The sequence below is a fragment of the Malania oleifera genome, chromosome 5 (genome assembly GCF_029873635.1).
Source record: "Malania oleifera isolate guangnan ecotype guangnan chromosome 5, ASM2987363v1, whole genome shotgun sequence".
Taxonomy (NCBI): Eukaryota; Viridiplantae; Streptophyta; class Magnoliopsida; order Santalales; family Ximeniaceae; genus Malania; species Malania oleifera.
The window spans coordinates 34549000-34559884 of record NC_080421.1 but is presented as its reverse complement, the minus strand read 5'-3'; positions in this window follow the sequence as shown (position 1 = coordinate 34559884).

Genomic DNA, 10885 nt, shown 5'->3' with positions numbered 1-10885 from the left:
CATGATATGAGCTCTATCTTCTATGCACACTTAATAAGGGACAATACCGAAATTAGAATGTGTTTTAAGGCTCTCTTTCTCCCTTGGTCTCTTTCCTCTCTCACTTCATCTTTCTCTCTTCTTTTTCTGTTTTAATATTTCTCTCTATTCTCTTTATATCTCCACATTTCTCTCATCTCTATCTCCACATTTCTCTCTCTCCTCTCTTTCTCTCCATCCTTTCCTTCTCTCCATATTTTTCTTTCTTCTTTTATCCCTCTAAGTTTCTCTCTTGTACTTCCTCTAAATCTCTTTATCTCTTCTCCTCCCCTATTCTCTCTTTTTCCCTCTATTGGCTTAGTGACACCCAAAAAGTAGTGCATCTAGTGTAATAGAAATTCAACACTAAAAGCTAGAGTATTAGAGATGAACTTGACGTCATCACTAAAAGTTAGAGTATTAGTGACAAATTTAAAACAATAACTAAAAGTCATAGTATTAGTGACACATTTGAAATCGTCACTAAAATTCAGAGTATTAGTAATGAGTTTGACTTCGTCATTAAAAGCTCGGTAGTAGTGACGAATTTCAACTTCAAAATAGTTTGACTTTTAGTAACTTTTAGTGACGATTAACCGTCATTATTACTAACTGAGTAGTAGTGATAGTTTATGAAAACGTCACTAATGGCTTCTTGAGACAATTGAAATAGTAACCAATATTGAACCACCACTAAACCGTCATTAATAACTAATAGTGACGATTTCATTATGTCACTAAAAGTTAATTTTCTTTAGTGTTATAAGCATAAATTCAAAATAATAAATCCTAATAATAGAGAAGGGTTATAAAACTTTACAACCTAATAATAAATTGGGAAAAATTCATAAAATTAAAGGTCTAATTTATTATAATTAACATAGTTGCCTAATGTCTATCTTGTCGCTTAATGATGGACAATCTTCGCCTAATGATTTAGGCAACGATATGATGGATGATCTTTGGTTGATGACATATGTGACCATCATTGTCATGTGACTTCATGTACTTTATTACCTAAGTGACTAAGTATAACTTTTGTGTCGCCTAAGTGATAAGTAATTTGTGCCTCATTTGTAGTATTTAACTTATGCCTCTTCTAGGTGATTCTCTACTTAATCACTTGGGTGACTAGGCAATGGGTGATTCACCTTGTCTAGGAGACCTATTTTTTAAGATAGCCATCTTAACTAAATGATCATTATCACATTTCAAGGCGGTGCACATGAATGGCACAATCAACAAGCATAAAAGATATTTTTTTTCAATCGTAATTTTAAGTACAACAAGATAATTTGTTCGATCTTAGACGATGGATACAAATTAAGGTAATCCAACCATTGATGTCAATTCCAACTAGTACAATACAATAAAACTAGAATTTTGTTCTCAACATTCACAAGACCAATTGACAATATATTGTAATCCTCAAGTCTTATATGTAATACTTTATTATCATAATTATTGCAACACGAATGGAAGCATTAAAATAACTCTATTGTTTCTATCACAAAAGAAATTATTTTTAGTCCTTGAACAAGTAAAACAATTTTCTATTAATGTTTAGGGACTTATGTGGGTGTCTTCTCCAATTATATTACCATTGCTATTATCACCTAATGTGACATGGTCACTAGCTTTGGAAGTGAAACTTATAAATTCAGCCTTGTCATAGTCAAGTGCCTTGATAAGGCTATCAAGATACCTACCCTATTTCCTTTTCTTCTATCCACCCTCAATGATATCCACAAACTCCATATTCTTATTAATTTATGGTATCCAAACTCTTTTTAGGGTTGGTATATTTATAAATATAATTTTTTTCTATCCAAACTTATTTGATTCTCACATTTTTGGTTGTAAAAAATCTTGTTTTATAAAAACATGATTTTTTTTTTAAAAAAAATGTGCCCCTTTGTATTTTAAAATTTTATTATGCTAAAAGTGCTTGTTCCAACTAATTTTCTAAACAAGTTGTCATAAAATCATTTCTCTCAAATGTCTCGAAATTTAAGCCACTTTCTTTCAAAATATTTCACTATTTTCCTATATAACAATTTAGATTGTCTAGACCATTTTCTAAATTATTAAAAGAGATCTTGTAACATTTGAAAATTTTTATTTTAGACAATCATTTTCATTTTCCAATTATTCAAAACTTATTTATTTCAAAGCATCTCATTTTTCCTTTTTAAAACATCTCATTTTAAGTGTTCAATTTTATTTTTAAACCAACTTTTGATTTTATAAAGTACCAATTTTTAGTTTAGCTTTTTCATTTATATTTAGATAATACTTGTAACTCCTCTATAGTACAAGGATTTGTACAAATTTTCATGAATCATTTGCATCATGTTCTTCTTCTTAGTGAGCCATGAGACATAGGTTCTTCAGTAGCGACCAAGGGCTGAAGAAATGAGATTATGAGTTTAAATATATGTAATCGCCACTAACATGTTTTATTCTAGGTGTGAACAGGTCACATAATTTTGTGACAAAGAGTTAGATGAATTGCCCCTAACTTGATAAACCCATAATACTATATTAGGAGATGAAAATGAAGGAAATGGAGGTGATAATGAAACAAACATACCTTATAAAATGGAGTGCACAAGACCACCATTTTGTGGTTTGTTTATACGAAGAAAATGCTCTCCATTTATTATAAAATAGGGGATGATGCTTCTTTTTATTTTTTATTTTTTTAAATAAGAACAATTCTATTGAAAGAAAAAAGATAAAAGCATTATTGAGAATTACACTTGAGAGTTTGTCTCATATTGAAAAAATTAAGTGGATGATGAGTGTTTATATGCATGGTTGACTTAATACCTAATAGGTATAAACTTTTAGGTCAATTTGGTGCTCACTTATATATATAAAGTGCCCATGAGGATTCTCCAATACTAGCAAGTGGTATCAGAGCCAACGGTTTATAATCGATGTGCTAATAATTGGAAGACCAAGTGTGTGATCGAGATCAATAAAGATCATCTAGCTATGGTAGATGGAGATATGATGAGTGGTGGACAAAAAAAATCCTCCAAAGAACAACTAAAAAATTACAATAAAACTACTCTCCAATCCCTTAGAAAGTCAAGCAACCTCCCAAAAAATATAAATAAGTCCAAAGAGAAGCCAAAAAATTACTCCATTCCTGAATAAATGAGAAGAGGTTGTGTGAGCCTTAAATTTCTCGTATTCCTCTAAATTCAAAGGGTCTAGAATAGCAAAGACCATACATGTCTATATGTATGAGATAGTACTTGGGGTAAATGTAACGACCCTAAATTCCTTTAAAAATTTTAATGTAATTTAATGAATGGAAAGTCAACCCGAACCCGTAAGTAACGGGGACACCTGTCAATTACAGCGGAAACCGAAGCAGCAATAAACATAAAACTAAATCATCCATCCATAAAGAGTAATACCAGAGTTTACTACAACATCATATAACTGTATTTATATACATCCTCATAAACATCAAAATAACTTTAGGATCAAACACAAAATACTCCTGATCCTAGTACAAAATCTTACCCTCCCAACGGGGTAATATTACTGACTCAACGGCGGTCACAACCCGCCGGTCACTCAAGGCCTCCTGAAAAATTAATTAATGTTGGGGGTGAGACACATCTTAATAAGGAAAAATAAACTAAATACAATTGTGTGACAACATGAATATTTAAGACACTTATCCATATACAGTACATTTCATAACTCTATAAACATTCATCATATCATACTGGATAATCATATATTTTCATATTTGTTAATAAATCATAACATACATAAAACATCTGTTATAACTGTAATACTGAAAACATACTCAGGATGAATAGCTAGCTGGTGTCATGTATTACCCCCCATGACAGGTTGTGCAGCCTGAAGGCGGGACCCGACAATGGTTGGCCGACCACTACCGAATCAAATATGTCTGTAAGTATGATGGGCCCGCTACACCCTGATCCAAACTGCCAGGAGGACGTCCACACTCTACTGAAAGCCTCATCGACTATCCATCTTCCACCCCCTCATGGGGTGGTTAACACTAATCTGAACATAGATATCTGATCTATATGGCTACGGTACCGAGCCCCTGAACTGAATTAAACTAATATCCGGGTTTTGATAACTTATAATACATGATCATATATAATATCATTATGGCCTCGTGCCGAACATATCGTAATTACGGTCTCGTGCCGAACATAACATAATTACGGCCTCGTGCTGAACATATCATAATTACAACCTCGTGCCGAACATAACATAATTACATGGCCTCGCGCCGGAATTATTTCAGATATATACATTCTGAAAATAAATCAATTATCATGTACTCGTCAAAATTATCATAACATAACATATCCTTTCATAATACCTGAAAACGTACTTTGCTCATAAAATCTTTCATATCATAATACGTTTCACCTAAAATAATATTCATGCCACACATGCGCTATATAAAATCATACTTCTTATTCTAAAATTGTAATTCTCTGGCATCTCATATATACATATACATTTCAACATAATATCAGTATTTCTCAAACGTACATTTCATCCATAATATACAAATATAACATATGCTTTGTAACACCCCGACCCCGAGGGGCCTGGGATATTAACTTTTTACTACTAATTTACAGCGGAAGCAAATAAACTCAATTTTATTCAAACCAGAGCGCTAATTATTCATGTTACAATCACTTATTTCAAATGAAGAAAATTACACAAACGTAAATATCTGAAATCATACTAATGTTTCTAAATAAATCTTTATTTTTCTAATCCCCACCCGCATGCTTGCTAAGCCTGATTTCCGACATGTCCTTCAGAGTTATCTGAAATAAAATATGATTGGGGTGAGACGACGCTCAGTAAGTAAATAAGATTATTATTAGTGTGTGGCCAAAATGAGCTTTTAAAGAATTTCGTAAAACAATATTTAATACTATAACTTCAAGACTGCTTTTAGAATAAACATAAATTTAAAAATTCCTGCATAAAACTTTTGTCATCAATTTCAATAGTAAATTTTTATAATCATATACTATAACTGTTAAATTAAACTTTTAACTTTAAAACTGTAAAAATATTTAATGATAAACATACATATACTTTTCCTTATACGTTTTCCTTAGATCGTCATTTAAACACCAAAATGATCCTTTTCACGTAAACTTACACTTTTCCTTCAAATCATCAGTAACTTTGTACACGTAATTAAATATGTATAAACATATATTATAAAAATCACCCTTAGGCCTGTTTGCCGTAAGTCATGTTTACCCCCATGACTGGGTTGTGCGGTCCGAAGACTGGACTTAGCTGGCTGGCCGACCAAACTAAATCAACGTACGTAAACTTTAAGTGAGATTTTCCTTATTAAGTCCTGGACTTAAACCAGGTGTGCACTCAGGAGAAATCCACTAACATAAATAACCACTCTGTAAACAGTGTGGGTGCACTCTGATCCGTATAAACTTTAAGCTGCGGTACCGAGCATCTGTAACTTTGAACTTTCGTTGCTATAAGGGGTTTTAAAATCATCTTATTATAATTTATGCAATTTAAAATAATATCGTGAAAATCTCATCTTTACTCATATTTTCATAAAAAAATGTAACGTAAAAATAAACTCATGCCACACAATTTTTGTGTTAAAAATATATATAATTTTATTTTTGAATAAAAATAAATGCTGAAAATTTACCCGAGGGGATTAGAACATTTCTTAACCCAAATATAGATGCAAGTATATTAAAGATAGAACTGGTATAATTAAATATGCGTAAAAATAAACTCATAGAAATTTTGTGGAACTAAGTAACATAATTAAAATTTACGTACAAAATAAACTCGGGTATGAATTTAAAATAAAAAGAAACTAACATAATCAAAATTTACTTACCTTCTTCTTTTACCGTGTGCTACGAACACAATAATTATCTTTAAGAAATGAGATCGGAAAAAGTGGGTGATTAAGAATTTATTCAAAAATTCTCTCTCCACCACAAATTCTTTCACTCACTAATCCTTCTCTTCCTTGGAAAATTGTTGTAAAAAATGAAGGTTGAGAGCTCCCTATTTATAGGAAAATTTTGGGGAAGAAATAGAATTTATAAAAGTGTGGGGAGATGGGTGAAATTAAAATTTTAAAAATTAAAGAATGGGCAAGGGATGGGCAAGGTATGGGTTGAGTGGAGGCTATTTGGGAGTGCTTGCCACCATTCCCACTAAATAAATTTTTAATTAATTACTTACCTAATTAATTAATCCATTACCTAACTAATTATTTTATTATTTTATTATTTTTCTTAATCATTATTATCATTATTATTATCATTGTTATTAATTTTAAACTTGAGTGGAGGCCATTTGGGAGTGCTTGCCACCATTCTCACTAAATAAATTTTTAATTAATTACTTACCTTATTAATTAATCCATTACCTAACTAATCATTTATTATTTTATTATTTTTCTTAATCATTATTATTATCATTGTTATTAATTTTAAACTATATTTAGTATTTATTTTATTTTATTTTATTTTTAAACAAGAATTAAATTTAAATTTTAAAAACTCATGTGGGCCCCACATGGTCTTGTGGGCCCCATGTAGTCTTGTGGGCCCCACACAATTTCGAGACCCAAATGGATCGTACGTAATTCCAATAACTCTTATATGATTTTATGCATCCTGCATAGTTTTGAGACTTATGAAAACCTTCATACGGTTTCGGGACTCATGTGGGCCCCACACAGTCTTGTGGGCCCCGCATAGGATACCTATATTATTTTTATTTTATCATATATTTCTTCAAATTATATCAGTTAAAACATTGTTTTATGTACTCATTTACGTATATAAACAGTGTCTTGTGGCTCCGGGACTCATGTGGACCCCACATAGTCTTGTGGGCCCCACATATGATACCTATATTATTATCATCTTATTATGTATTTCTACAAATTATGTCTGTCAAAACACTATTTTATGTATATATACTTATTTACGTATACAAACAGTATCTATCCTGTTTATCCTATGAAATTCCATTTTGACCAGGCCGACCTCCAGGGAGCGACTGAGCCGCAATGGTCTCTGAGCACTCGCTAAGACAAGGTCTTTCTTAGGCATCAAACATGGAATCAAGGATCCTACAGAAAAACACTTCCGTATTGATATTAACTTAATGACTATTTTTATTATTTTATTATTATTGTACTTTAATCATATATATATATATATATATATATATATATATATATATTTTGGGTCATCACATGCTTTTCTGAAAATAAATTTACTCATAATTAATAATAATTTGCATGGAAAGTAACTGCTTTAATTTATTCCCTTACCTGACTACTGAGAAAGCCTCTAAATATCCTGATCTAACCCCCCCTTAGGATTTTCTGATCAATACCCTGAAACTGAAAACTTCCAGTATTAAACTTTAGTATTTCTACATGTATGTCATTTCCTATAACTGCTGTAAGACTAAATTTGGCTTAAAAAGTCTTACCTCAACTTAGGGATGATTTCCAACCTATTTTCACCAACAATCCGCTCCGACAGATTTGGAGAGAACTTCCCCAGGAACGTTGTGGTGACTTCGGATTGTCGATCCGGCGTAAATCTGGCCCAAAAATGATGAGAGAGAGAGAGAGAGAGAACCGAAGGGGAGAGAGAGAGAGGAGAGAGTTTGCTTAAGGATTAAGTTAAAAATTCGTATTTTTCATATTTATAGAACTGGATTCGTCGACGAGCCACGTCATTCGTCGACGAATCCTTCATTAATTTCGTCGATGAAATTCAGTCATCGTCGACGCAATTCAGTCGGCTCAAAACGCCTCTCGGTATTTCTTCGTCGACGAAATTCAGTCTTCGTTGACGAATTCTCTTAAGCTCTCGTCGACGAATCCCCTGTATTCGCTAACAAAGCCCTGATGATCCCCCCCCCTTCGGTTATTCCTTCCAAAGTGCGATGTCACAGTAAATTTGTAATATGATACTTATGAGATATCTTTTGTTTGATAGGTATGTTTTTATCTATAATTAATTGGCAGCTCTTGCCATTGTATGTTTATTTTTATTATTAAATAATATTTTCATGTTTTGCAATATATGTATTTAAAAAACTATATTTAGCTAATATTTTTATGTTTTATATTTGAGAGGCATTAGTTTTTGCTTAAAAAAATATTTTGATTTCTATAAAATGCCTCTTAATTTTTAACAAACATTTTTTCTCAATAATTTAGCATTTGGATTCAGATATTAATTACACTTATATTCAAAAGTCATTTCACATATTTAGAATTGTGTTTAGTTTCCTACAATTAATCCTTTTGTGTTTGTAGGTAAATTATAAATGTTTTTTTTTCATGATTGCTTTACTTATTATGGTTGTGGTCGTTTTACTATAGATATTATTTTAAGATTAGTTCGTAGCATAAAAAAATATTCTCGTAAAACTATATTCTCAAAAATCTCATTCCTACCAATAGAATGTCTGCCTTATAAAAAATATTTTTATTTGATTACCGTTGTAAGATTTTTAAGAATGTACACTTTTATGCCAATGTTTAGTTCAAAAAGGAGATTCTAACATATATTTCAATAAGATGACTATTATGCCCTTAACGTCTGTCTAACTAATATATGGAGAACAATAATATTTTCCAACCCAAAACCTATCAAAAATATGTATTTAATTAAATCTATATCTTAAAATTTTCTACAATTATAAATTTAAAACATTTAATACTTCATAATTGATTAATTAAAATAATTGAGGGCAATATAATGTTTAAATAATAACTATTATATTAAATTAGTATACGACAATAATAATATTACTTTTATTTGATGAGTTACAAATGTCAATTAAATGTTAATTAACATAAATATCTACACTTTAATAGACATTTTAAAAATAATTTGTCTTTAATTAACACTATTCATATTCTAATTAAAAATCATTAATAGTTATACTAACTTAAATTTTTTTTTTATTTTATTAATAATTTATTATTTTAAATATAGTAATAGAGTGTTACTATATCACATTGTAAGGACATTATTGTCCAAAAGTCAAAATAATGACGACAAATTGGTCTAAAAAGTAGGATTTCCATGGTCTACGAGGGGAGGCGGGAATAGAATGTCCATTGTTGCTTGAAAATTCTTACATTGTCGAAGATGTGAATATTTTCACCATCAAGTTTCTATGCTCAAACAAACGTGAGAATGAAATGTCATAGACATCGCAATTTCGGGAATCTGGCATTTGGTTTGCGATTTTCTGATAATGTGATGTCAATAACATCTCAATCTCATGTTTATTGGGGCATGAGAATCTAAAGTAGGAGAAATTCTCATTCTTAAGAATGTAAGGATTTCAATGAAATATAAATATTTTATTCCCACATTCTTGGATGAGTAAATTTAATGGAAATCCTACTTTTGGACCAAATTGCTCTCATTATTTTGTTTTTTAGACAATAATACCCATGTAATCATACTCTATTATTAGTTTTAAAACAATATTACTAATTAGTTAAAAGTGAAAATTTTAGATTAGCAAAAATATTAATTAGTTTAATTAGAAAATATATAAAATGTTAACAATATTAATTAGAAAATTGTAATTAAAATTTAACTAATTATTAATTAGGAAGTAATTAAACTTTTAATTATAAAATATTAAAATGAAATTTAAAATATTAATTAACATAAATTTTACTTAATTTTTAATTATAAATATTAACTACAAATATTAATGAAAATATTCTAATTAAATTTTTAATTAGATAATATTTAAGTGTCTATTAAATGTGTTAATATTTATGTCTATTAACATTTTAATTGACATTTGCGATTTATTAAATAAAAGTAATAATATTTTTTAATCACAATTTAATGTAATTAATATTTAGACACTGTTATTATCCTCAATTATTTTAGCTAATCAATTATTAAATATTAATTGTTTTAAATTTATAATTGTTAAAAATTTTAAAATATGAATTTAATTAAGTACATATTCATACCCTATGTTTGAAAAGATTTTAGGTTCGGAGTTGTATTAAATTTAGATAAAATGTAATATAAAATTATTTTAATATTTGTCCAAATTCACCCAAATCTAAATCCAAAGTTCGAAATTAAAGCTCCAAAACGCAACATTATAATTTTTGTATTAAAGAATACAACTGTTATTTATGTATTCGTTAAGTACACATTAGGATGTAATGGTCATCTTCTTAAAATACCTATTGAGTTTTTCATGGTAAACCAAACGCTAACATGAGAATCATATGAACATTTTTAACAATCTTACAATTCAAATAATTTTTTTTTTATGGAATACGAATTTTATTTCTAAAAATAAAAAAATTATAAAAAAATCATAATATTTTTTATACATCGAATCAAATAACATCTTAGGATTTTCAAGCACTATGGTTCACTTAAAATAACTATTTTTATAAAAAAAGATGTGATTGACTGTCCTACAACAAACACTTATTGTAAAAAGTGCATTTTCAAAATTACATTTCTTAATAATTATTTAAGTGAATTTTGAAAAGCAATTTAAAATAACTTTTTGATTGCTTATAAGTGACATTATTTATAGGACGAGTCAATTTTATAAATATAAAAAAATTTAGTAGCTATCTTATAATTTCAAAAATTGCCTTAGAGGATAATCATATATTATTTTATTATATATTATAATATATTAAACATAATTCAATTCTAAGATGAAAAAGAACAACCCTCTATTAATTTAAATCAATATTAAAAATTAAAAACACTGATTTAATTAATAATATTATTTTAACATA